General features: G+C 39.8%; 1 protein-coding gene across 1 annotated transcript in view; it reads left to right on the top strand.

The window, feature by feature from the left end:
- The window catches only part of CPNE4 (copine 4), a 630,526-nt gene that overhangs the window by 127,234 nt on the left and 475,623 nt on the right, over positions 1-27,669 (top strand). The window lies entirely within an intron of this gene.

Below are 27,669 nucleotides of genomic sequence, written 5' to 3'. Positions count from 1 at the left end.
GGCTTTGCTTTGAGACAGAGGTATTTGACGGTCTGATCTGTCATATATCAGATAGCCAGGTTTCTGTCAGGGTTCTATACAGTGACCTGGTAACTGAACCAGCAATTTTATGGTAATAAGGCCTTTCAAAATGCCAGCACATGTATACTTCTGTTTAAACTGTTGACCTTTGGTTACAAGAGTTTCTGTCCTCCTGTCCAAATCCATTAGCTGACATGTGAGATCTCTCTGATATCCATAGCCACATTCTTCAGGAAGTTTCTTGAGCCTTCCAGTCCTCTGACTGCTGTGGGCATTGGGAACATTGCCTTTTCACTGTGGTAGCTGTAGCCTTACCTGATTAGTACTCACTTGTATCATGATGTCAAACTAGAGGCAGAGAAGAGAAGTAGTATTTTGAAAGACAATTAACTATTACACATAAGAACAGAAGGGATTGTTTCCTCTCTCCTCGTTTCATAGAATACCAGAATTGGGAAGTACCTTACAGCTCTAACCTAACCCCCAATTGTACAGATAAGAAATTTGGAGCCCAGAGAAGTAAAGTGATTTCACCAAGGTCACACAGTTATGTGACCCCTTTGTCCACTATACCCTTCATTTATCTTAGTAACCAAAAATGTGCATGCCAGCTTTAGATCAATTTTTCATGGGAATTTTTCTTTTTGAGTTGTAAAAAGCTTAGAGCAAAATGAAGATGGAGATGAAATGGGGACGGGGTCATAAACAATCTTTGTTATTAGAGGGAAAGACTCAAGTTCTTCATCTTTCAGTGTTGAAAGGGACCTCAGAAGTCATATAAACCAAAGTAGTGAGGCAGGTCCTACAAACCCATAGGTATGAAGCTCAATATTGAGACAATTAGGGATAGCTTACTCTCTGATGAATGATAGTTTCCTTTGCAAAAGACTGTTGTTGGTCAAGGTAAGGTTCTCTTCTCCTACTTAAGGAGACTTCAGTTTCTCCCTAACCTTTTTATTAAATGGGTTCACCAGTTTCTTCTTCACTGAAATGCTCTTCATTTGCTTTCCTGAAGCATTTTTCACTGTTCTTATGCTGAAGGTTGGATTTTGTTCAGTGGTAGTTGCATTTCAGGAGCATATTGCAAAAGCTGTCACCAGTCCAACTGGTAGAGTGTTTTCATTGGCTGTACTTCCTACCATGATTGAAACTGCCCTGAAATTTATGGGAAATGAGTAAGAGTAAGCTGCCTTTGTTAAAGTATCAGGTAGTGATGTTTCCTATATGAAGTATTGGCCTGTGCATTCATTGGAAATATTTCTAATCAACACTTTTAGTTTCCTGTGTGTGAGTTCATTCTTTCTCACCTCCCAACCGTTCATCTGCCTCACCTAACCTTGTGAGAGAGGCAGAGACACAAGATGGGAAGCAGGAATTTTGAAAACATCTGTTTCTGAACATTCTGTGATTACAGGAGTCAGGTTTGAGAGCTCCTCACCATTCAGTAAGTTCTACACTACCTGAGGGAAAGAAATCATTGGAAGAGTGGCAGCTTTGTTCCTTAGGTTTCTATATGTGAGGACCCACAGAGACCTACATACAATGGGAAACTTTAAACTTGCTCTGTCCCAACTGAAGGAGGTAAGGGAGTTAATATTCACTAAGCTCCTATTATCTGCCAGGCATTGTACCAGGGGCTTAGTAGGGCTGTCACATTGCATGACTCAGGGAGCAGCCTTCACATTGTAGTCCATGTGAAATGGACCACTGAAAGTTGTGCAATGAGGTATCTTTACATCTATTATCAGTTACTACAACTGCCCATATATAACCACACCAAAAAAAAGTCCTTTGGCTTCCATTTTGTTTTTTATTGGGACCCCTAGTATGAGATCAGAAGAAAGGATGAGGTCAGGGCATGTATTCCCCTGGCTCCTTCCTTGCAAGGTCACTATGTGCTGGCTGTGTCCCTGATATTCACAAGACAGTTTTTTCCTACCTAACTCTCTCCCCCTGGGATTTGGATCCTATTGTTGTCTCCTTATTGCATTATCCCTTGAATTTCCCTTGCATCACACTTAGCCTAATTTGAGTGTGCCCTCTTTATCCCTGTAAGGACCCTGACTAATACAGGCTAGATCTATAATATTCTATAATATTCTCTCAGAATGAGACCACTAAGGCTCTCTGTGTTCTCTAACTTCTCTAAGTTATGTCACAACTAGGAAATGTCAGAGCCAGGACACAAATTCAAGTCCTTGTGTCTCCAACACACTTTTGACTCTGTCATGCACCACCTGGGTGATACTCTTATCCATCCAAGCATCTCATGACCTCCAGAAACAGAATGCTGCCTCTGTGTTTTTGCCTTTTTTTGATGATGGGACATACAGATTGGCATATCCTTTCTTCTTTTCCTAGTCTCTTCCATTCAGACCAGTGTTGTGAGCTTAGCTTAAAACCTTTCTCTTCCATTTACAAAAAACAGAGTAACGGTTCATTTTAAAGCACCTAATACCAGTTCTAGCATAAAGAAGTCTTTGTAACAAATATTGCCTTTCTTCTGTCTTCACTACACTTCAGTTTTTTTCTCCAAAAATTATGATTGCTTTCATTTTTAAAATTCATGATACTAAATTTGAAATTTCTTTTAAAAAATTAGTTATTTTATATTGAAGTATAGTTGACACACAATATTATATTAGTTTCAGTTGTACGACATAGTGGTTTGAAAGTTATATAATATTACAAAATGATCACCATGATAAGTCTAGTATTCCCTATGCTGTACATTACATCCCCATGAACTACTTATTTTATGACTGGAAGTTTGTATCTCTTAGTCCCCTTCACCTATTTCATCCATTTCCCCACTCCCCTCCCCTCTGGCAGCCACCAGTTTGTTTTCTGTATCTATGAGTCTGTTTCTGTCTTGTTTGTTCATTTGTTTTTTTTCTTAAATTACACATATAAATGAAATCATATAGTATTTGTCTTTCTCTTTCTGACTTACTTCACTTAGCATAATTTGCTCTAGGTTCATCCATGCTGTCACAACTGGGAAGATTGTATTCTTTTTTATGGCTAATATTCTAATATATATATATATATATATTCCATTAATTTATTAATGGGCACTTAGCTTGCTTCCACATCTTAGCTATTGTAAATAGTGCTGCAATGAACATGGGGTGCACAATTTCTTTGAATTAGTGTTTTAGTTTTCTTCAGATAGATATCCAAAAGTGGAATTGCTGGAGCATATGGTAATTTTATTATTAATTTTATGTTTTCCATAGTGACTGCACCAATTTACACTCCCAAGAACAGTGCACAAGTGTTCCTTTTCCTCCACAACCTCACCAACATTTGTTATTGGTTACCTTTTTGGGTTTTTTTGTGGTACATGGGCCTCTCACTGTTGTGGCCTCTCCCGCTGCGGAGCACAGGCTCTGGACGTGCAGGCTCAGCGGCCATGGCTCACGGGCCTAGCCGCTCCGCGGCATGTGGGTTCCTCCCGGACCGGGGCATGAACCCGCGTCCCCTGCATTGGCAGGCAGACTCTCAACCACTGTGCCACCAGGGAAGCCCAGTTACCTTTTTGATAGCAGCCATTCTGATGTGTGTGAGATGGTATCTCTATGAGCTTTTGATTTGCATTTCCTTAATAATTAGTGATGTTGAGCATCTTTTCATATGTATGTCGTCATCTGTATGTCTTCTTTGGAAAAATGTCTCTGCCCATTTTTAAATTGGATTGCTTATTTTTTGGATATGGGGTTGTAGGAGTTCTTTGTATATGTTGGGTATCAACCTCTTATCAGATATATCATTTGCAAGTATATTTTCCCCCACAATAGGTTGACTTTTCATTTTGGGATTTTTTTTTCCACTGTGGAAAAGCTTTTTAATTTGATGTAGTTCCATTTGTTTATTTTTGCTTTAGTTGCCCTTGCCTGAGGAGACATACCCAAAATGATATTGCTAAGACTGATGTTAAAGAATGTACCGCCTATGTTTTCTCCTAGGACTTTTATTGTTTCAGGTTTTACATTTAAGTCCTGAATCCATTTGGAGTTTATTTTTGTATATGGTATGAGAAAGTTGTTCAGTTTGATTCTTTTCATGTATCTGTCCAGTTTTTCCAACACCATTTATTGAAGAGGCTGTCTTTTCCCCATTGTTTATTCTTTACTCCTTTGTCATAGATTAGTTGATCTTAGAGTATGGGTTTATTTCTTGGCTCTCTATTCTGTTCCATTGTTCTCTTTGTTTTTTGTACCATACTGTTTTTATTACTGTAGCTTTGTAGTATAGTTTGAAATCAGGCTGCATGATCCCTCCAGATTTGTTCTTTTTATCAAGATTGCTTTTGCTATGTGGGGTCTTTTGTGTTTCCATACAAATTTTAGCATTGTTTTTCTAGTCTGTGAAGAATGTCACTAGTATTTTGAAAGAGATTGCATTGAATCTGCTTTGGGGAGTATGTACATTTTAACAATGTTAATGCTTCCAATTCATCTTTTCCCTTCACTTTGGACCAAAGTATCTTTATCTTTTCTGGGCTTTATCATTACTTAGCTTGTCTTTGCTAATTACTTTAGCAATTCATCGTGTACCTTCTTGCAGAAATCTTTTTCACATGAGCCCTGGTTAACATAACGATTATTTAGCACTCTATGCTCTTTATACTCTATGCTCTATATCTGCCTTGTTACTCCCTGAATCCTCACAACAATGCTAAGTTAGACCCTACTGTTTGTTCCCTTTTGCAGGTGAGGAAACCAAAGTACATCTTGCCTACAGTTATAACAGTAAATTATGGATCCATGGTGTGAACCTGTCTATCTGACTCAAAAGCTTATACATTTAACTATAATGCTATATTGCCTTCTATGAATAAAATATTTCATCTACTTCATCCCACTGAAAATCCTTGAAAGGCAGTGACCACAACTTCATATTTTGGTGCCCCTCCTAGCATGTGATAGAGTATTAGGAGCTGGGTAGTTGCTCAATAATCATTTGTCAAGTTGAATTTTAGGGATCTTAGGCGTGAAAGGAAAGTATCCTTGACCATGAGCATCTCTTGCCAGTGGTCTGTGATTATGAGAATTAGCCATGTTTGCTTCCTAGAATTTTAGCCTCCAGTGAAATAGACAAACACAGAGTCAGAGGGACTTGAGGGTTAAGGAATATGTCCAAATGTTCTAGACCAGCTGGTGGCAGAGATAGGAATAAATTGGTGCGCTCTATACCCATAAGTGACATCATTTCTTCTGGGAGAATTGGATTTCTGAGACACAGAGGCAAATCATTGCCCTTTGTTGCAGCCAGTCAGTGCCAAGTGGGTGGGAGCAGTGCTGTCAGCCCAACAGGAGTGAGCAGGAAGCCTGTGTTCTGACTGTTGTGTTAACTCCTGGTTATCCATCCCCACAGTGAGAATTCCAGACCCTGTTCTTTTCCTTTAGCCATTTACCATGGAAATAATCTGTGTTTGAGGCAGTATCAGTGAGAAGCTTAATGCAGGGAGAGGGAAGGAAGAAGATTGGAGAGAAATGCTCTCTCGGATAGAATGCTTGGAGTCTCACAGTGATGTAATGTTTGGTTCTAAGGTGATGGCATAGATCATAATTGTCATATTTCTAGGTCACCTGGTATTTTGAGGGTCTGGCTGTCCACCCCAGTCCCTGTTTCCAGTTCGGGAGATCTATTTTGTATCAGCAGCTAGAGCCACAGATTTTTCCAGGACCCCACACCATGGGGTTCTGACCTGTCATCCTGCAGTTTAGGAGGCTCCATGCCCAGTCTGTCCTGCTTTGAACCTTTGTTGAACAGTCCCTGGTCCCTACCCACCAGGATTTTGTAGACATGGAAGCTGAAAGTTATAACATGTGTGTGATCATTGATGTCAGGGGACCATAGGAGCACAAACTAAGGAGTGACTGATGGGTATGGGGTGGTCGTGGAAACTTGTTCAGTGTATTAAAATGGAGCCATGAAGGAGGCATAAATGAGGAGGAACTTTTCATGTAAAAAAAATAATAATTCCATGGGAATTCCAGTGGAGGGACAAGAAAGACTTGAAAGTGAGAAAAAGAGTAATACGAATGAAGCAGTTTAAAGTGGCTGGACCTACCATAAAGCAGAGAGAAATATGCTCAATATTTTGTAATAACTAATGAGGGAAAAGAATCTGAAAAAAAAGATAGATATGTATGTATAATTGAATCACATTGCTGTACACCTAAAACTAACACAACATTGTGAATCAATTATACTTCAGTTTAACTAAGTAACTAACTAGCTAAATAAATAAAGTAAATGGCTGGAGACTAGTATGCCCAGTGGACAAAGGTCGGAAGAGTCAGGTAGTGATTCTAGCCTGGGAAGTGTGGACTTTGGCCTGTAGAATTTAGGTACCACAGAAGGACGTGGGGCAGGAGTGACCTGATAAAATTTGAGTTGAAATATTTGGCAAACTCCCCTTGAGCACCTTGTACCTACTGATTGCAATGAGGAATAATTTATAATGGATCCAAGTTGGGGGAAACAAGAGAAATGATTCTCTTTGTCTCATTTAAGGTTTGTTTCCTGAGATTCTACTTTGCCTCATATTACTGTTATCATCTCTACTTTCTTTTAATTGGAGTCTCTTTTTATTTATCCAGATATTCACTCATTCATTGGCTCATCCATTTATTTACTTATTACAGTTTGCTTTGTAAGTATCCCATAGTTAGATTTTAAAGACCTAAGGTTCTTGGTCCTTTGGGGAATTTTAACATTTTTATGATTACTAATAAATTAGATATGTTGGTGTTATTTATGCCATCTATTATTTATTTTTTAAGTAAAATTTTATTCAAGTACAACAAACATACAGAAGAGTTTACATCATAAGTGTATAGCTTCACAAATTTTTATGAAACAAATACTCCAAGTCAAGATATAGAATATTCCTGCACTCCAAAGCCTCTTTTGTATCCTTCCCATCATTGCCTCCACAAAAGGTTATCATTATTCTGACTTCCATCATTATAATTAATTTTGGCTAGTTTTTGAACTTGATATAATTGGGATCACATGGCAAGTACTCTTTTATATCTGGCAAGGTTCAGATATAAAAGAACCTCCATGTCTAGGAGGTTCATTCATGCTTGTGTGTGTATCAGGAGGCCCTTTATGCTCATTGCTGTATGGCATCTATCATGTGACTAGATAACACTGTCGTTATCCCCAGCCATTTCTTAGGTCACGTGTTACAGCTCCTGTTGTTATTTTCTATTTACTCATTCGAGGGTGGGAAGACTGTTCAGCCTGGCATTTACCAGTGTACAGGCTAAGTGGAGTGTCATTCATCTTCCCCACTATCCGCTGGATGCTAGCTTCTCCTGCCTCTCAGCTGAGTGTTTGAGGGTCACCAAGGCATCTAGTACCTGGCCCAAACTGGTAAGGCCCACAGGTATTCATCTAGAGTAGTTTGGCCAAACTGTGTCTGGAGCTCCGACTCAGTCAGAAGCTCTGAACACATTCCTCTATGCCGTGTGATACCTGAGAGACAGTGCTTCCCACACCGCACTGCTTCCTGGTGTAGTCATGTCTCAGCCCCCAATTATAGTATTTTCAATGGAAAACAAAATATTCGCAACTGCAGTATGCTTCTGCTTGGTGCCCAAACTCTGCCATTTTTTCCAGAGTTTGTTTTTGCTTCTCCTTTTTCCTAATCATTTATCTTCTGTTGTGTCCCATGACATTTTTTTTATTGAAGTATAGTCGATTTACGATATTGTGATAATTTCAGGTGTACAGCAAAGTGATTCAGTTATATATACATATATATATTTCTTCAGATTCTTTTCCAGTATAGGTTATTATAAGGTATTGAATATAGTTTTTTGTGCTATATATTAAATCCTTGTTGTTTATTTATTTTATGTATAGTAGTTTGTATCTGTTAATCCCATACTCCTGTCCCCCCCCACACACTTTCTTCTTTGGTAACCACAGGTTTGTTTTCTATGTCTATAAATCTGTTTCTGTTTTACATATAGATTCATTTGTATTATTTTTTAGATTCTACATATAAGTGATATCATATAATATTTATCTTACTTTGTCTGACTTTTTTCACATCTTCTTAAACCAAATGTCTGTTGATGGGCACTTGGGTTGTTTCCATGTCTTGGCTATTATAAATAGTGCTGCATTGAACATAGGAGTGCATGTATTTTTTCAAATTAGAGTTTTCATCTTTTCCAGATATATGCCCAGGAGTGGATTCCTGGGTCATATGGTACCTATATTTTTAGTTTTTTAAGGAATAACAATACTGTTTTCCATAGTGGCTACACCAACATACAGATGGCCAACACGCATATGGAAAGATATTCCACATTGCTAACTGTTAGAGAAATGCAAATCAAAACTACAATGAGGTATCACCTCACACCAGTCAGAATGGCTATCATCAAAAAATCTACAAATAATAAATTCTGGAGAGGGTGTGAAGAAAAGGGAACCCTCCTACTCTGTTGGTGGGAATGTAAGTTGGTGCAGCCATGAAATTTTTCTGTGAGTAAATAAGTTTAGAAAACATTATACGCCATATCCCCTTTTTGGTTTACCGAGAATATTCACATACAGCAGAAACTCTCTACTGTAAAGGAACCTGCTTTATGTTATAAAATCTACCATTTTCTACTTTTGAGAATATCTGTTAGTACCTCACAAAATAGAACAATGGTTCCATAGCACAGTGCTATGTACAAAACAGTGGGATTTCCACTTGGATGTTTTTTCCTTTTAGTGCTATTGCTAGTTTCTGAGGTTCTCCATGGCTATTTTAATAGAAATGTGGCAGAAGGAATAACAGGCAAAATTAATCTATTATAAATACTTATCTGTGAGAGTCAAGGTGGTGGAGGAGTAGAAGGATGTGGAGTTCATCTCTCCCCACAAATCTACAAATGGAACGATTCTCACAGAGCACATGCTGAACACTAGCAGAGGATATTGGACACCTAAAGTGACAAGAAATATCCTTGCATAACCAAGCAGGATGAAAGAAAGAAGAGGAAAGGAAGAGGAAAGGAAGTGGGAGAGATCTGTGCCCCTCGAGGGGAGCTGAAGGAGAGGAGGGGTTCCTGTATCCAGGTAACCCCCTCACCAGTGGGAAGATCAGTTGGTAGAGAAAGGGGGCTTTAGGGGTTATTGGAGGAGAGTGCAGCTTATCGGAGGAGAGTGCAGCAACTGGTGTGGCAGACAGGACAGGGTGAGACTTACACAGATGGTCCATGCCACAAAGCTGTATGCCCCAGCCTGAGATGTGTGTCTGCCAGTGTGGACAGGGACTGGGTGCTGGAACGTGGGGTTTAGAGAGCAGATCTGGGGAGAGGACTGCTATTGCTGTGAGGAGACAGCCTGAGGTGATGTAAATGAGGGAATCCGCCACCATAATGCTTGTGGCAGAAAACTGGACTGCCATTGAAGTGAAGTGGCATTGTTGAGTGATGCACAAGGGGTGGGGCCACCATTGTGGCCTCTCTCCTCACACGCTGGCTCCTGCCTCCCTGGAAAGTAAGAAGGACTCACACCAGGGCCAAGACTCCTGCAACCCCAGTGGCTGCCACCTCTTCCTCTGCACCCCATCCCTACTGCGACGGGCACTCTTGTGACCCTGGCCACTGCTACCTCTATGCCCCCTCTTTGCTGGGGCACTCTTGTGTGCTCCAGAGCAATCTCAGGAGCAGACAGCTGTGGGTGGCCCACACTCAGGAGTGGGGCTGAAACCACAGCTGAACCCCAGGGGCTATGCAACTAAGGAAGAAAAGCTGAAATCTCTCCTTCCAGCTGTGCAAACTGTGGATTGACACCCCTATGACCAGCTTTGTAAACTCAGCTCCTGCAGAACATCTAAACAGACAGCAAGTCCTCCTGCAGCCAAGATGGGCCTATCTTTAGCAGCTGTAGACTCTGTGGGCACACACGTGTGGGTGTTGGACCAGGCCAGTGTCTGAGATGCCCCCATAGTGCCCACAGTGAGTCCAGATCCATAATTACTGCAATCTTGGGACCTGACTTCAGTGGATCTATGCTGGTGGCCTGGTGAAAACAATTTCAGAGAGCCACCAGGGCCAATTGCCAGCATACCTACAGTTAAGGTGGGGCCAAGAGCAGTGCCAACAATGTTGTAATCTGAGAGCTCGCACAACAGATGAAAGGTGACACAACAGAGCACACCCACAGGTGAATGGCTCCAGAGGAGTAATACTCAGTGGCTTCTCTCCCAGTGGGAGTGCTCCAATCCAACCTACCTTGCACCACAAAACAGAAACACAACTAAGAAACAGCTCTGGGGACCTCTACTCCAACAACTAGGGAGCAGACCCCAACTCTGACAGGGCAGTGACAACCACAGAGCAAAGGGGAAGCCACATTCAGTATCCAGTGCAGACTCTGGTCACCACAACGTCAGTCACACCTCTTGTGAAGGGGATAATGAGCAGCATACACTGAAGAAAGAGGTGGCAGACATCTATATTAAAAACAACGCTCACACCAAAAATTATTAAACCCATGCAGGTTACACAGGGATATTCCCATGTAAAAATAGCCCTTCAAGACAGTCTGAGGGTCTGGTATCTGGAGGAAGAACCCCCAGAGCATTTAGCCTTGAAGGCCAGTGGGGCTTGAGTTCAGGAGCTCCACAGAGCTCGGGGAAACAGAGACTCCACTCTTGGAGGGTGCACACAAGGTCTCACATGCAGGAACTACAGTCCTGCAGGCTGCAGAAAGGAGACCACAAAACCAGAACAAAATGAGACAACAGAGAAATATGTTAGAGATGAAGCAATGAGATAAAAACCTACAAGAACAACTAAATGAAGAAGAGATAGGTAATCTTTTGAAAAAATAATTCAGAGTAATGATAGTAAAGATGATCCAAAATCTTGAAAAAGAATGGAGGCACAGATTGAGAAGATACAAGAAATGTTTAACAAGGAACTAGATGATTTAAAGAACAAACAGAGGTGAACAATGCAATAACTGAAATAAAAAAAACACTAAGAGGACTCAAGAGCAGAATAACTGAGGAAGAAGAACGAATAAGTGAGCTAGAAGACAGAGTGGTGGATATTGCTGCCACAGAACAGCATAAAGAAAAAAGAATGAAAAGAAATTAGGACAGTCTCAGGGACCTCTTGGACAATATTAAACATAACAACATTCACATTATATTGGTCCCAGAAGGAGAAGAGAAATAGAAAGGGCCTGAGAAAATATTTGAAGATATTATAGCAAAAAACTTGCTAACATAAGAAAGGAAACACTTACTCAAGTCCAGGAAGTGCAGAGTCCCATGTACCAAGGAGGAACATGCCAAGACACATATTAATCAAACTGACAAAAATTGAAGACAAAGAAAAATCATTAAAAGCAACAATGGTAAAGCAACAAATAACATACAAGAGAATCCCCATCAGGTTATCAGCCGATTTTTCAGCAGAAACTCTGCAGGCCAGAAGGGAGTGGCATGACATGTTTAAAGTGATGAAAGGGAAAAACCTACAACCAAGAATACTCTACCCAGCAAAGCTCTCATTCAGATTCAACAGAGAAATCAGAAGCTTTACAGACAAGCAAAAGCTAAGAGAATTCATCACAACCAAACCAGCTTTACAACAAATGGAGCTTCTGTAGGTGGGAAACAGACCAGCAACTTAAAACAACCTTGTACCTATAAAGCCTGCTATGTTGAAACCTAATGGTAACCACAAGCCAAAAATCTACAATAGATACACACACAAATAAAGAAAAAGCAACCAAAAACAACACTAAAGATGGTCATCAAACCACAAGAGAAGAGAAGAAAAGAGTAAGGGAAGAAAAAATACCTACAAAAACAAACCCAAAACAATTGAGAAAATGGCAATGGGAACATACATATTGTTAATTACCTTAAATGCAAATGTATTAAATGCTGCAACCAAAAGACATAGAGTGGCTGAATGGATACAAAAACAAAACCTGTATACATGCTGTCTACAAGAGACCCACTTTGGACCTAGGGAAACATAGAGACAGAAAGTGAGGGGCTGGAAAAAGATATTCCATGCAAATGGAGATCAAAAGAAAGCTGAAGTAGCAATACTCATATCAGACAAAATAGACTTTAAAATAAAGACTGTTACAAGGTACAAAGAAGGACACCACATAATGATCAAGGGATCAATCCAAGAAAAAGATATAACAATTGTAAATATATGTGCACCCAACATAGGAGCACCTCAATATATAAGGCGAATACTAATAGCCATAAAAGGGGAAAGTGACAGTAACACAATAATAGTGGGAGACTTTAAAACCCCAATTACAATGGACAGATCATCCAGACAGAAAATTAATAAATGAAATATTAGACCAGATAGACTTAAATGATATCTATAGGACATTCTATCCGAAAGCAGCAGAATACACTTTCTTCTCAAGTGCACATGGAACATTCTCCAGGACAGATCACATCTTGGGCCACAAATCAAGCCTTAGTAAATCTAGGAAAATTGAAATCATATCAAGCATCTTTTCCAACCACAATGCTATAAGATTATAAATCAATTACAGGAAAAAAAACTGTAAAAAATACAAACACATGGAGGCTAAACAATATGTTACTAAACAACCAATGGATCACTGAAGAAATCAAAAAATACCCAGAGACAAATGACAACAAAAACACGACAATCGAAAACCTGTGGGATGCAGCAAAAGCAGTTCTAAGAGGGAAGTTTATAGCAATTCAATCTTAACTCAGGAAACAAGAAAAATCTCAAATAAACAGTCTAACCTTACACCTAAAGCAAATAGAGAAAGAAGAACCAAAAAAACCCAAAGTTAGTAGAATGAAAGAAATCATAAAAATCAGAGCAGAGGTAAATGAAATAGAAATGAATAGCAAGGATCAATTAAACTAAGAGCTGGTTCTTTGAGAACATAACAAAATTGATAAACCTTTAGCCAGACTCATCAAGAAAAAGAGGGTGATTACTCAAATCAATAAAATTAGAAATGAAAAAGAAGTTACAGCTGACACCACAGATCATAAGAGACTACTAAAAGCAACTATATGCCAATAAAATGGACAGCCTAAAATAAATGGACAAATTCTTCTAAAGCTACAACCTTCCAAGACTGAACCAGGAAGAAATAGAAAATATGAACAGATGAATCACAAGTACTAAAATTGAAACTGTGATTTTAAAACTTCCAAAACAAACAAAAGTCTGACCAGATAGCTTCATGAGTGAATTCTATCAAACATTTAGGGAAGAGTTAACACTTATGCTTCTCAAACTATTCCAAAAAATTGCAGAGGAAGGAATACTGCCAAGCTCATTCTATAAGGCTACCATCACATTGATTCCAAAACCAGACAAAGATACCACAATAAATGAAAATTACAGGCCAATATCACTGATGGCCATAGACGCAAAAGTCCTCAACAAGTTACTAGCAAAGAAAATCCAACATCACATTAAAAGGATCATACACCATGATCAAGTGGGCTTTATTCCAGTGATTATAAGAAAGAATGAAAGATCAGAAAGAGAAATTAAGGAAACAATTCCATTTACCATCACATCAAAAAGAGTAAAATACTTAGGAATTAACCTACCTAAGAAGGCAAAAGACCTCTACTCAGAAAACTATAAGATACTGATGAAACAAATCAAAGGTGACACAAACAGATGGAGAGATATACCATGTTTCTTGGTTTGGAAGAACAAATATTGTCAAAATGACTATACTACCCAAAGCAATCTACAAATTCAATGCAATCCCCTATCAAATTACCAATAGCATTTTTCACAGAATTAGAGCAAAAAATTTTACAATTTGTGTGGAAACACAAAAGACCCCAAATAGCCAAAGCAATCTTGAGAAAGACAAATGGTCTGGAGGAATCAAGTTCCCTGGCTTCAGATTATACTACAAAGCTACAGTAATCAAAACAGTATGGTACTCGCACAAAAACAGAAATAGATCAATGGAACAGGATAGGAAGTCCATAGTGCCATGCACCTATGGTCACCTAATCTATGATGAGAGGTAAGAATATACAATGGAGAAAAGGCAGCCTCTTCAATAAGTGGTGCTGGGAAAACTGGACAGCTACATGTAAAAAAATGAAATTAGAACACTCCCTAACACCATACACAAAAATAAACTCAAAATGGATTAAATGTAAGACTGGATATTATAAAACTCTTAGAGGAAAACATTGACAGAATACTATCTGTCATAAATCACAGCAAGATCTTTTTTGGCCCTCAACTCCTAGAGTAATGAAAATAAAAACAAAAAGAAAGAAATGAGACCTAATTAAACTTTAAAGCATTTACATAGCAAAGGAAACCATAAACAAAACAAAAAGACTACCCACGGTATGGGGAAAATATTTGCAAATGAAGTGACAGACAAGGGATTAATCTCCAAAATATATGAACAGCTCATGCAGCTCAACATCAAAAAACCAAAGAACCCAATCGAAAAATGGGCAGAAGACCTAAATAGACATTTCTCCAAAGAATACACACAGATGGCTAAAAAGTACATGGAAATATGCTCAACATCACTAATTATTAGATAAATGCAAATCAAAACTACAATGCAGTATCCACCTCAACACCAGTCAGAATGGCCATCATCAAAAAATCTAGAAACAATAAATGCTAGAGCAGGTGTGGAGAAAAGGAAACCCTCCTATACTGTTGGTGGGAATGTAAATTGGTACAGCCACTCTGGAAAAAGTATGGAGGTTCCTTAAAAAACTAAAAGTAGAACTACCATATGATCCAGCAATCCCACTCCTGGGCTTATATCTGGAGAAAACCTTAATTTGAAAAGATACATGCACCCCAGTGTTCATTGCAGCACTATTTACAATAGCCAGGACATGGAAGTAACCTAAATGATCATGACAGAGGAATGGATAAAGAAGATGTGGTATATATATATATATATATACACATACATACAATGGAATATTACTGAGCCATAAAAAAGAATAAAAAATAATGAATGCTCTTTGCAGCAATATGGATGGACCTAGAGATTGTCATACTAAGTTAAGTAAGAGATAGACAAATATCATTTGCTTACATGTGGAATCTTAAAAAAATGGTACAAATGAACTTATTTACAAAATAGAAATAGAGTCACAGATGTAGAAAATAAACTTATGGTTACCAAGGGGGAAAGGAGGGGAGGGATAAAATGGGAGATTGGGATTGACATATATACACTACTATATATAAATTAAATAACTAATAAAGACCTAACATGTAGCACAGGGAACTCTACTCAATACTTTGTAATGACTTATATGAGAAAAGAACTTAGAAAAGAGTGGATTTATATGTATAACTGATTCACCTTTCTGTAACTCAAGAAACTAACACAACATTGTAAATCAACTATACTCCAGTAAAAATTAAAAAAAAAAAAACCTTAATCTGTTTATTTCCCATTTGCCTGCAAGCTCCTTGGAGTTAGTGGCCCTTTTCCTCTTTGTATTTCCCAGTACCCAGCATGGTTCCCAGCACACATCTGAAGTGTTAAATAAATATTTTATGAATGAATGAATGAAAGAGGTATAACACTCTGGGACTGTTAGCGTGAAGGAACTCAAATAGAACTAGAAACTGAACTGAGATGTTAAGGTATACAGAGGAGGCTGAATAATATTACAGACAGAGTCCTGTAACTTTGGAGTTAAAAAGAATACAATTGAATAATGCCCCCTTCGGTTTTTTTGGTTATGTGATCTAGGAATTTACTTAGATTTTCTGAATCTCAGTTTTCTCATCTGTAGAACCGAAATAATACTGAGTTACCCTTAATAACCCTTAATAACTATTGAAAGGACTGAATGTGATGGTGTAGCTGGCAGCACTGAGCACAGTGCTGGTCACCCAAGTATGCAAAAACAGTTGTTGTGGTTGGTTTCATTGTTGCTGTTATGGTTTTCCTGTGGCACTTATTTCTCTGGTCTCTGCCTGCACTGGAACCTGCAGGTTTTTCTGTGTTCATATTCTCTTCACAGGCAGTGAGGATGGACATCTACAGAACTCCCAGCCCCCACACACATGGCATCTGTCATGTTTCCTCATCATCTAATCATGTCTTACACATACCTTGCCCAGGTGCCTAAACATAAGCCATTCAGTCAGTATGTCTTCATGCTGTCAGAGGACCCTTGAAGTTTCTCAGTGTTCATGAGGAGACTGTTTCTTTCCTTTCCAGACTCCTCCACTGAATATAAATTTCTCACATTGTTACACAACAGCAGTCCCACCTTGTACTCTGGTACTATGGAAATTCAACAGGAGAGGGAGGAAGAGAGAGAGGGAGAGAATGAATGTGTGTTTGTGTCCATGTGTGAATACTGACATGCAGATACCATAACTTCCACACAGACTGTGGCTTTCCTCTTCACTGAAGCATCATGATGACTGATATCTGAGATGGATATGTTGTTATCCTCTAGAACAGCCTCCCTTTCCAGCAGTCCTCTCTCCACTCCCCAAATCACACCCACTTTACATAGTACTTCTACCTCAATTCTCATCTCTCATTTGTTTTCATCCATTGCTACCTCAGCAAGGCCATTTGCCACAAAGCTTATGTTTTGCCATTTTGAAACTTTCTGTAGAAACATTATTACACATCAGACATAAAGGCAATGCCACATTAGAAAGAAGTTCTAGTTTCTTAAGGAACCTCCATACTGTTCTCCATAGTGACTGCACCAATTTACATTCCCACCAACACTGTAGGAGGGTTCCCTTCTCTCCACACTCCAGCATTTGTTTGTGGATTTTTTTGATCATGGCCATTCTGACTGGTGTGAGGTGATATCTCATTGCAGTTTTGACTTGCATTTCTCTAATAATTAGCGATTTTGAGCATCTTTTCATGTGCCTCTTTGCCATCTGTATGTCTTCTTTGGAGAAATGTCTATTTAGGTCTCCTGCCCATTTTTTGATTGGGTTGTTTGTTTTGATGATATTAAGCCACATGAGCTATTTGTAAATTTTGGAGACTAATCCATATGATCCTACAATCCCACTCCTGTGCATATACCCCCAGAGAAAAACAAGGTCCAAAAGGATATATGCACCTCACTATTCATTGCAGTGCTGTTTACAGTAGCCAAGACATGGACGCGACCTAAGTGTCCATCAACAGAAGAATGGGTAAAGAAGATGTGGTACATAAATACAATGGAATATTACTCAGCCATTAAAAAGAATGAAATAATGCCATTTGCAGCAACATGGATGGACCTAGATATTGTCATACTGAGTGAAGTAAATCAGACAGAGAGAAAGAGAAATATGGTATGATATCGCTTATATGTGGGATCTAAAAAAAAATGATAGAAATGAACTTATTTACAAAACAGAAACAGACTCACAGACTTAGAGAATGAAGTTATGGTTATGGGGGGAAGGGTGGGGGGGAGAGATCATTAGGGAGTTTAGGATTGACATGTACACACCGCTATATTTAAAATAACCAACGAGGACCTACTGTATAGCACAGGGAACTCTGCTTAACATTATGTGACAACCTAACTAGGAAAAGGATTTGAAAAAGAATAAATACATGTAGATGTATAACTGAATCACTTTGTTGTACACCTGAAGCTAACACAACATTGTTAATCAACTGTACTCCAATACAAAATAAAAAGTTAAAAAAAATATTCTAAGGAGAGCCTCACTTCATTATCTTCCTTCCCCCACCCCAATGTGTGGATGGCAGACATTGTTAATTAATCACACTCTTTCTTGTGCAGTCTGTCTCTGTGCAGTACTGCAAGCATTCACCACTGAGCAACTGGCCCTGGCAAACGAGGAAAAGCCTATGGGCCAAACCTGGGCTTGCTAAGTCCTTTTAGCACCTCTGTGTTCAGTCTCCACTAAAGAGTGGGAAATAGATTTCTCTTATAAAAGAGTCCTGGGCTTCCCTGGTGGTGCAGTGGTTAGGAATCTGCCTGCCAATGCAGGGGACACAGGATCGAGCCCTGGCCGGGGAAGATCCCGCATGCCGTGGAGCAACTAAGCTCGTGCTCCACAACTACTCAGCCTGAGCTCTAGAGCCCGCAAGCCACAACTACTGAGCCCACGTGCCACAGCTACTGAGGCCCGCACACCTAGAGCCTGTGCTCCACAACAAGAGAAGACACGACAATGAGAAGCCCGCTCACTTCACTCAACAAAGTGTAGCCCCTGCTCACCGCAACTAGAGAAAGCCTGCGCACAGCAACAAAGACCTAACAGAGCCAAAAATAAATAAATAAGTAAATTTATTTTAAAAAGCGAATAAATAAAAATAAAAGAGTCCTGTTTCCATGACTTGCTTTGAGGTGAGGTCCTTGACATCACATTCATGTTGGAAGGTTCTTTTGATCAATAGCATTCAGTTTTAGTCTTCAGGAGAAACAAAGGAAAATAAAAGAACGCTATGAACAGTAGTTTAATACAATATGTCCAGCACATGTCAGTTATGGTAGCCACCAGCCACAGGTGGCTATTTAAATTTAAGTTAAAACTAAATAAAGTTAAACATTCATTTCCTCAGTTGCACTAGCCCCAGCTCAAGTGCTTTTGGCCACTGTACTGGACAGCGTAGGTAAAGAAAATGTCCATCAACACACATATTTCTACTTGGCAGCACTGAACTAAACGTTGTGTTCTGTATCCCCAAAACACATGATTCTGTCCTATGCCAACTAAACAAAAGCCTGTTAATGCTAGGATGTTGTTCAAAGCAGAAGCAAGTCTTAAACGAGGTGTAGGAGCAGAACAAGACCCATCAGTAGATCCATTACCATGCTGTTTCAAGGAAATTGGCTTCTGGCTTCATATACTGTCTATAGTTTCTCCTGTTGAACATAAAAATAATGTTGCTCCTTTTTGCTTTTAAATTTAGCCACATATATGAGACCAGAAGCACAAAATCCACTTTGTGAGCCCCCAGCTTCCTGTTAGCATGACATTAATGGAATAATCCACTCTGTGATTATATTAAAAAGGGAAAATAACTGAACAAAAGAAGACTGGGATTTGATCTTTTTACTGGGTAAATTTAGTTGCCTGAGAAACAGGAGGAAATTATTTCAGTGCCAGAATAATAAAACATCATCTGAATTTGCTTTTTCTCTCTCATTCAGGATCTTTAGTTGCCTTTGGTGTGGTAGGAAAAGGAGTGGCTGTAACAGGGAGGAGACAGTTATTCATACAATTTCCTTTGACATTTTGTTCATGTTTCACTTTTAAAATTTTGTCAGCCTTTGTAGTCGTCCAGTTAAATTTGTATATCCAGTTCTTCTCCTAAAAATGGGTGACATTTGAGTGCTATAAAATTAATAGGAATGTGATGCAGTGGACATAATTGCTTTCTAGAAAAATCTCATGTTTATGACTCATTGCCAGAGATACAAATGTGAGCCCGGAAGTTCCTAGAGCTTCGATATATCTGATTCCTTATGTACATTTTCCCAAGAAAGCTCTTTTTCAGTAAGTAGGATCTCTGCTGGATTTTTTTCTTTCGGCCTCTTGGTTGTCTCAAATTAGAAAGTCAGGAAATGACTGAAATAATAATTTATTGCACTTGAGTGATTTGGCATAGTATATTTCAAGAAAAACATTCAAGTCCACATATTGTCAATTTTGAATCTTATTCATTAGCACCATGGCCTTTTGTGGTTCATGTGGTTTTATTTCTGGGTTTTCTGGTGGTGTAGCCCCACCAATGATAACTCATCGATGCTCTCTGATGAAATCATCCGGGTAGGGGCACTGAGTTCCCAGACCCCTCAAATTGTCGGTGAGGCTACCGTTACAAAGAGTTCCAAAAGTGACTTGGGCTGCTTTGAGAGTAAGGGGAAGAAAGAAAAGTGAATTTTTAAAGGCTGCTAGAGCACAATCTCATTAAGGTACATAGTACACCTTAGAGATTTTATTAAGATTGGAACGGGTTTTAAGTGTGCCTTTGCATGATCTAGAAGGAAAATAATTGTTAATCTAATTGAGTGTAAATCATTTTATAAGAAATGGTCAAAAACACAGATTGTGGAGTCCATTAGACCCAGGCTTGATTCCTGACTCTGTCACTTGGCAGCTGTGATTTAACCACCATGAGTCTTACTTTTACATCTATGAAGTGGGGCTGGCAATACTTATCTCAAGAGACTGTCTCAAGAATTCAGTGAAACACTGTCTGTGTAGTTTGTTATTGGTGTCGTTAGTATTAGTGGCTTGGAAAACAAGCTATTTTTAAAAGAGATTTATAGAGCATTATAGGCTTTTCTCCCTTTTTGGCCCTTGTGGGAAGATTCAGTGTTTGTGCTGCCAAACCGGGAGCCGAGGGGGCCTGAGCAGGATGCATCATGATTAAAGCTGTGAGAGGAAGGGAAACAGAGAGCAGGTTAATTTATAAAATAAAGGGTTCTCTATGAAGGAAAAAATAATAAGGAATCTAAAAGTTTCAAGGACTGAGAGAGAAGGGTGCTGGAATTTTGGGGGGATAGACAGAAAGAGTGTGGCAGTACAGTGTGACACTCAGGGGAACCAGGTAAGTCAGGAACATTTGGGCAAGTGTTGTGTGGTTTAAGTCCCCAGTTGCCCCTTTTATTGAGAGTCTTCTTTTTTAAAAAAAGTTTTAAAATTGAAGTATAGTTGATTTACAATGTTGTCTTAATTTCTACTGTATAGCAGAGTGATTCAGTTATACATGTATACTTTTTTATATCCTTTTCCATAATGGTTTATCACAGGATATTTAATACAGTTCCTTGTGCTATATATAGTAGGAACTTGTTGTCTAACCATCCTATATATAAGAGTTTGCATCTGCTAATCCCAAACTCCCAATCCATCCCTCCCCCACCCCCGCCCCCTTGGCAACCACAAGTCGGTTCTCTGTGTCTGTGAGTCTGTTTCTCTTTTGTAGGTAAGTTCATTTGTGTTATACTTTAGATTCTACATATAAGTGATATCATATGGTATTTGTCTTTCACATTCTGACTTACTTCACTTAGTATGATAATCTCTAGGTCCGTCCACTTTGCTACAAATGGCATTATTTCATTCTTTTTTATGGCTGAGTAGTATTCCATTGTGTGTGTGTGAACACACACACACACACACACACACACATCACATCTTCTTTATCCATTCATCTACTGATGGATTTCCACATCTTGGCTACTGTGAATAGTGCTGCTATGAACATTGGACCTCCATACTGTTCTCCATAGTGGCTGCACCAATTTACATTCCCACCAACAATGTAGAAGGGTACCTTTTTCTATTGAGAGTCTTCTTAAGTAACTATCCCACAGGGAGGAGAGTAGAGCAGAGTGGTTAAGAGCCTAAATTCTGGACCTGGAGTTCTAGGTTCAAATCCTTATTCATCACTGAATAGTTGTTTTACTTCTCTAAGCTGCAGTTTCCTTCCTGTGAAACGATTCTCCTGGGATCTCATGACTTCATATTGAGTGCTTGGCAGATATATAAGAGCTTGATAAATGTTACATGAACTCAGTGGTATCCTTTTTAAAAAGGACAATAATCGTTTTCATTATTCTTCTGAAGACATTATGAGGCTTAATTCATTTAATTCTCAGGAAAACTCTACAAGTCAGGAGCTATTATTATTCCCATTTCACATGTGATAAAACTGAGGCACAGAGGAGTCAAGTAACTCGCCCAAACTCATACACAGGGAGTAGCAGAGTTTGGGTTAGCATCAAATATTCTGATGCTGGATCCATACTCTTGTCTTCTATACCATCTACATCCCATATGTGAGCATCTGCTCTTCAGATGAACAACTTCTAGGGCAGTTTGCCTTGTTTTATAAATGCTTGGTTTGTACTCAACAACCTTGCCTCTCAAAGTGTGGTCCATAGGCAGCAGGATCAGTGACACCTGGGAGCAGAGTCTCAGGCTCCACTCCAGGCTCTTGTAACAGGAACTATGTCTTAACAAGCTCCCCGCGTGATCCATGATCGTGCACAGCCTGAGAAGCTGCTCCAGGATGTGAACATGTAGGAGATGGGCTGTCTCATTAGTGTCCAGCGCCACGCTTGCCGCCTAAGAATAAATTTACTTTTGATCTAACAATAGATCAGGAAACGTTGAATAGGAAATAAATTCAGAAGTCGAGGGAACAATACCTGGTTTCTCCTCAGCTGAGTAAATGATGCTCGGGGCCTCTGGATCCACTGCAGCACCAGGCACATAGCAGACGCCCTGTCATATTTCTTGCATTGATATGGAAATGTGTAATAGAGATATCCAGCATAGCAGCCTTCCGGATGTGCAGTGACGTTTAAAAAGTCCAAATAATGCCGGAGCAAGCAGAACAGAGATTGTGCAGTTATTCTTTTTTTACATCTTTATTGAAGTACAATTGCTTCACACTGCCATGCCAGCTTCCGCTGCACAACAAAGCGAATCAGCCTTATGCACACACATATCCCCACATCCCCTCCCTCTCCCACCCTCCTAGGTGGTCACAAGGTACCGAGCTGATCTCCCTGTATGCGCTTATTCTTAACATAGCTTTAAGGCAAGCTGGTCCCCTGTGAACCCGAGCTGATTCTCTTTCCTCTTGAGCTCTCTATTGTCTTGGCGTTGTTTTCAGCTCATTCAGAAACTAATTAAGCTTCAGGATCAATTTGTCCTGTTAGAGAGTGTGGATATGCTAAAGGAGTGGTTTTTTATAACTTAAATTATCCAAGTGAAAGGACAATTATAATTTGCTTCTAAAATTGGCCAAAAGTCAGCTTTCATCAAAATAATTCTCAGCAGACATTAGCCTCTGTAAAACCAGGCTATTGTATGAAAGGCAACAAAAGGATTTAAATAGGCCATGGAAAATGTATTGATAATCTGGCCATATTAATCCTGTCTTTTAACAGAGTGTGAAATTACTTGTTTACTCCACTTATCTGGAGCCAGATGTAGCTGATCACCGGTTGACAGAACCATAGTTTGTGATCACCTTTCAGCAGTGAGCTTCAGCTGGGCCAAGGCCAAACAGTCTGAATTCACTGGCCTATATACCATCTCCAAAATCAAGGTCAGGACTGCTGCTACCTCTGGACAGCCAGAGGAACTCATGATCTCCAATATGTCCATCTAGGTGTGGCTTTCATTTGTGCATGGACATGGCCTATATCCTGTCCCCCCAAAAGTCAGGATTTGTAGTGGTTTCATCACCAGTCTACAAATATTATTAAGGCAAACACTATTGGGGTAAAGTATAAGAAGTAGTCCCTGATCTAAAGGAGACTAACCACTGTGGTGAAATAGACCCTGTTGATGCTCTGCCCAATTCCCCTTTATCAAGTTAGTGTATCCATCCCCCAGTGCCCAGTGGATATGAGCGTTGGCTGTGAATGTTTCACAGCTGCGCTTTTTCTGGAGACTTGACTGATTGTTCTCAGCCAGTGGGTGGCAGGGACCAAGCCTAAGGACTTATGCCGGCCCAACCCTAGAATGAGTGTAAACCTGAAGGAGCCAAAGGAAGAAACAGTACTCCCAAAGTGAAGTGAGAACCTTGGAGATGGAGTTGCCTTTCAGGACCTGGGTCATATAGGGGTTTGGCTCACAGTTCTGGAGGCTGGACATCCCAATCAGAGTTACAGCGTGGTTGGGTGAGGGTTCTCTTCTCACTGTGTTCTCACATGGAAGAAGGGCCCGGGTAGCTCTGTGGTCTCTCTTGTAAGAGCACTAATGTCATTCATGAGGGTTCCACCCTCAGACCTAATCGCTTCTCTAAGTCTCCACCTCCTAATCTCACCACCTTCAGGGGTTAGGATTTCAGCATATGAATTTTGTGGGGGGACACAGACATTCAGACCATAGCACAGGAGGCTAGCCAAGAGTGAGCTGTCATTCAGTGGAGGTCAGCCTCTTAGGTCCTTGAGCAGAAGAAGGGGGGGGTGAAATCGATGAAAAAAGGAGGAATAAATAATGACCACCCTTTGACAATCATAAACTTTCTTCTCTCCTCTAGTCCAACCATGGTATTGGCACTAGATTAATTTTTATCAAATGATTATTTCATCATGTCTATTTTCCCAGCTCTAAATCCTCCAAGTGTTTGCCTAAAAGAATGATTCATAAAAAATTTTAGATCATATACCCCACTGGTTTAAAAAAGTCTCTGAACATGTGCCCCAATTTCATTTGTTTATTCATTTATAAACGATGTAAATTTACTACCAGCTAATATCTCAGAGTACTATGTACACTTACAGTTTAGGATATATCATTCATGGTTATAGCATAAATCCATATTTTGAGAAGCTTTCCTAATAGTTTTAAATTATTTTAGACAGCTTTTGGCCTATGTGACCATATTGTCACATATTTTAGTATCTGCCTTCTGATCGGCTAATGTGTATGAATCCTCAGACAAACTACTGATTTGAGAGGTGGTTTTGTGCTCTTAGGTGGAGAGTGTTATGCCCAGACTGTGTGGGCTGCAAAGAGAATGTATTTAAGGGGTCAAGTAGAATCTTAATCCTGGAGTAATAGCAAGAAAATTGAAGAGAGTTCCAGTTGGCAGTGGGAGAATGAGTGATTTAATCTTGAGAGCAGATTACAATAATAATAGCTCTACTTTTGAAGCATCTACTGTATACCTGGCATTGTGCTAAGCACTTTACATGTATTATTTCATCTGCCCTTCGTAGCAACTCTTCAAGGTAGGTATTATTACAAGAGAGGTTAAGAACCCTGTTCAAGGTTACATAGTGAGTGAAGGAGCCAGGATTTGACCCTGGAAGGAACTGTATGTCTCCTTGACAGTCTTTTTTCCATTACATCCCACAATTAATACTTGGCATTAGAGCAGGTGTTCCATTCTATAGGCAAGCTTGTGTTATACAGAAAGGAGCCAGTGGGTCCTGGATGAAAGGAGCCAGCCTGAAAAGCCTCCCATCTCTGTGACATTCTGGAAAAGGCTATGCAGACAGTAAAAAGATCAGTGGTTGCCAGGAGTTAGGGAGAGATGAATAAGTGGAGCATAGAGGATTGTTAGGATGGTGAAACTACTCTGTATGGTACTGTAATGGGGGGTACACGTTATTATGCATTTGTCCAAAGTCATGAAATGTGCAACCCCAAGAGTGGACCCTGATGTGAACTATGGACTTTGGGTGATTATGATGAGTCAGTGGAGGTTCACCGATTGTAACGAAGGTAATGGAGGAGGAAGGTGGCATATGGGATATCTCTGAACATTCCTCTGAATTTTGCTATGAACCTAAAATAGAAAATAGTCCTTAAGAAAAAGAGAGAGAGAGAAAGGGGATGGACATGGCCATGAGCCTGTAAGGATAAGGCCAGTTAGAAGGGGTAGCAATGCCTCCCAGAGATAGGAGAGGCCACTCAGAACTCAGAAGAGCAGTGTGGATCCAAGGAGCCAACTAATGCTTTGGGAAAGCAGAACTCAGGAAGGATAAGCTGTTCTTATCAAAAAGTTGATAGAGAGTTCACAACATTTTTTCCAACACTGCCTGATACAAAACCATCCTCCTACTAGTCTATTCCTTCTCTGTGCACTTTTTTATAAACTGAAGTTCACATATGCTCTGCCTTCTATTTTGCTCTACTGATTGGTCTGCTCACAATATGTAAAAATAGAGGAACCATCATTATTAAGACCAATCTACTGATTGGTCTGCTCACAATATGTAAAAATAGAGGAACCATCATTATTAAGCTGTACACTTATGATTTGTGCATTTTCTATATATGAATAAAATTTGTTTAAAAATAGAAAGAATGATTCTGCATGGAGGTTGAAATAAATCAAGGATATTGTTATATCCGCTGTTACTTTGTAGATTCAAACAATTCTCCAGCCAACGTTTTACATATGGTAAAAAATAGCATGGGCTAAAAGATAGAAAACTGGCATTTCAGTATTAGCTCTTCCATTAGAATAACTGTGTGACACGGGCAAGGTTCCAATCCCCTCTCAGCTTGGATTTTCTTGTATGTAAGAAAACAAATGTCCCAAAATCCCTATTAATATTCAGTATGATAGAGGATAGAGCAACTCTTACCCTCAGACTAATCCCACAGCACATATTGAAAGAGAATCCCAACTCCTTCCAACTGCAAACTCCCCTTACCTGATATTTTAGAGCAGAGACTGGGAAACATTTTCTGAAGAGGCCAGAGAGTAGGTATTTCAGGCTTTGCAGGCCATGCAGCCTCTGTTGCAAATACTCTGGGCTGCAATCTATTAAGGCAACCACACACAATATGTAAATGTATGACCAGGCCTGTGTTCCAACAAAACTTTATGTATCAAAGCAGGTGACAAGCCAGATTGGGCACACCGGCCATAGTTTGCCCACTTCTGTTCGAGGAGATAAATTTCTGGTATTCAGTGCAACTTCCCTTCAGCATATATAGGGAAAAACATGTGTTCATAATAATTAGATAAATAGGGAACTAGAGAGTTGGAATGTGGAAGGGAGGGAGGGCAGAGAGCCTTGTGATGGAGCATTGGGAGAGAAAATTCCAGTGACATCTGCCATGAGGGAGGGTCATTGTCAGGTTGGAAAATGTTGCCTTTGGCATGGAACTAGCTGCTAAGTTTGGAGAGACCAGCTGGTGTGTGTGTGTGTGTGTGTGTGTGTGTGTGTGTGTGTGTGTGTGTTTAAGAGGTTATGATGTACTCAAACCTAGCATGGTGCCAGATACCAAGGGGACTCGCTGAATATTTGTGGAAGAAGGGAAGGGAGAAGGATGGATTATCCTCATTTTATAGATGAAGAAATTCCACTGTGGGACACCAATGCCGTTTCTCATAGGGAATCTACAGGGAAACAGAATATCATGAGAAGGATATTGATTTCACCCCTGAGAGGCTCTGTTGATGTCCTTACAGGCCCAGCCCTCCTCTGAGAAGGAGAGTGTTGGAGGGTTCTGGGGGTTCCCTGTAGCCCTGGGCCTTGGTGATGCAAAGTGTCATTGAAAGGTGACCATGTGAGGACAGGAAGGAGGCCTGCAGTATTTACTTGTGGCTGCTGTTTCCATGGTTTAGGCTTTGTGCTCTCCTTCAAATGGTCACAGTCACATTTCTGACATGGTAGCAGGAACAGGGAAGGGAAAGGAGAGAATGGACTAATGCACTTGAGGCAGGAGATCAGATGCTGGGTCTCTCTTGGACTTGGTTTGCTGAAGGCATCTTGAGAAACGGAGCCAGGGTTTGGGGAAGGGAAATTTAGACTGTTTCTTCAGGTCAGACAATGTCCTTCTCTGTGCCATCACACAGAAGGAAAAGAAGAGCTGGATTTGGGAGGAATCTGAACAACTTGGAATGTGACTAAACTGATTAACCAACAACTCTGTAAAATTTCACGCAAGCCATGCACTTAATATAGAACTGGATTACAGTTTGCAGTCTGTTGCACTAATTCGTTAATATTATTTCACAGACTAAAAATTTTACTATGCAAATGTATGCAAATCATATAAGAAAATAGTGTTCTTAGCCAAGTGCATTAGCACCTATTGGGTATTTTGGTTGTTTTTTCTTTTGGTTTTGTTTGTTTGTTTGTTTCACTGGAACTCTGACCCTGCTGTGGAAAGCTAGATAATTAATATA

Source organism: Phocoena sinus, chromosome 4, assembly GCF_008692025.1.
Source record: "Phocoena sinus isolate mPhoSin1 chromosome 4, mPhoSin1.pri, whole genome shotgun sequence".
Classification (NCBI taxonomy): Eukaryota; Metazoa; Chordata; class Mammalia; order Artiodactyla; family Phocoenidae; genus Phocoena; species Phocoena sinus.
This window is presented reverse-complemented; position numbering and strand designations above follow the sequence as displayed.